This window comes from Atta cephalotes (assembly GCF_000143395.1).
Source record: "Atta cephalotes unplaced genomic scaffold scaffold00013, whole genome shotgun sequence".
NCBI lineage: Eukaryota > Metazoa > Arthropoda > Insecta > Hymenoptera > Formicidae > Atta > Atta cephalotes.
In genome coordinates, this window is record NW_012130077.1 from 5,419,675 (window position 1) to 5,421,596 (window position 1,922).

At 35.2% G+C, this 1,922-nt stretch overlaps 1 pseudogene; it reads right to left on the reverse strand.

The window, feature by feature from the left end:
• Positions 1-1,922, reverse strand: part of LOC105617598 — a 10,234-nt pseudogene that overhangs the window by 2,781 nt on the left and 5,531 nt on the right.

Consider the following 1,922-nt stretch of genomic DNA (forward strand, 5'->3'; position numbering starts at 1 on the left):
AGTTATTAACTTTTTAACTTTTTTTAACTTTTAACGTTTTAACTAGTTACTATCCAACTCTGCTATTTACTTATACACTTTTAGACGAAAATTGAAACATCTGTTCGCACGATTAAAATATTTTATGCGAATCTAGTCTTTCCCTCTTCTAGGTTTTTCTTTTTCTTTTCATATAAGATATAAAAGATCACTTTTGCCCGAATCGATCCGACGCAAATATTTGGATGGTCAGTGAATCACGACAACCTTGAACTTGGAGCTCGCTTACTTACCTCTACCGGTACTTTCTCCTGTATATTACTGACGCAGTGAGCAGCGGTCAGTACATATTGCGAGGAAATTAACGTGCCACCACAGTTGTACTTGATAGCTTCCGAATTGTCATCGTCCTTGTCTTCATTCTCGTATCCCAAGGCGACCATGTACGGGAATTCCCCGCGCTCGGTTTGAGTACCGCCGAATATATTGAACTGCACCTCAGCCGTGTCTCTCTTCTCTTTACTGTTGGTCTCGATCTCGTTCTCATATTCACGACATGCTAAAAATCCAGATGCGACGACGCGCGTTAAAAATCTTTTGGATTCTAAAGAACATAATCGATCGACTGGTTAACACGTAAACCGACTAGTCCTGATTTATGGATCCGCGTCGTAATTGTCACTGTAAAGTCAAGATTATTACGTCATCGTGCGCGTCTCCATCTCAAGGTCATTTGTTATTTAAACGTTTCCGAGATTCTCGGAAACGATGCAATTTGCACACATGCACGTGTTAACAACGTAAGTATATTAAAACAATGATGAAAGACGATAAACCTCAATAATTTCGTCGTGCTGACATTTGAATGGATGCAAATGTTTTGACATGAAACACATCTTAAAATTATAATACGTTATTGCTACGTAGGTATAAGTTACAAAATACATTAAGCATAGATATGTCGCATTTTTTGAAAGAAATAGGAAGGAAGAAAATAAGAGACTGTTGTCAAAAAATTATTGCTGCCTGAAAAACCTGTTTCTGAAAAAAAAGAATGTTTAATCAACAGCGTCGTATCTTTCAGATGCGGAATGTAATCATTCGTCGATCGATTTTCTCATCTTTCATCTCTTTGCTTAATTCTTTCGAACTAAAAAGATATCTCACGATTGAATAACATAGTAATTTGTAAATCCAGATAATAGATTTTACTTTGTGGGAACCTATCCTAAATGTAGAAATTGAGCGCGATACACGTTACGAAAAAATAAGAAATGAATTAATTTTGATGAAATTTAAAAAAAATAATTATAACGCGTAATTTTTTTCAATCAACACGAAGTTTACTGCATCTAAAAAATTATCGCATTCTTCAACTTTTGGATTAATATGAAACGCATATTTTAAAGAAACAAATAACAACATTTCGTGATATTATACCTATCTCTGCTGGTCGAAGTCCTATCTTATCTGTAATATTGAATTGACAACAAACGATTTCGATGAAATCCTCGAAACCGCAACGACCTTTCGAATCCGAGTTTCTTCTACCCTCCTTCACCTCTTGCAATCTGGATGGACATTCGTATATCTTTCTGCATACTCCCTTTTCGCCATTTTCTGTTCTGCAGTAACTGCCTTCTGTATCAAATAAAACGAGATTATTTCCATTTCAGATTATATTTTGTTGATATTATTTCAAAAGAATCGCAGGGGAAGCCCATAAAGGAAAAGATCAACTCGTTAAAACTAATCTTATGCACGCCCGCATTTTTACTCGAGACTGCATTTACATGAGACTGACAATCATTTTTTTCTCATGAGATTACACTTACATACTATTTTTTAATGATAGTTTATTTGCGCAACACAATGTGCATACAATCATACATCTTCAACAACTAGAAGGTTAAAAGAAAATATTACACTTCTCTCTCTCTCTC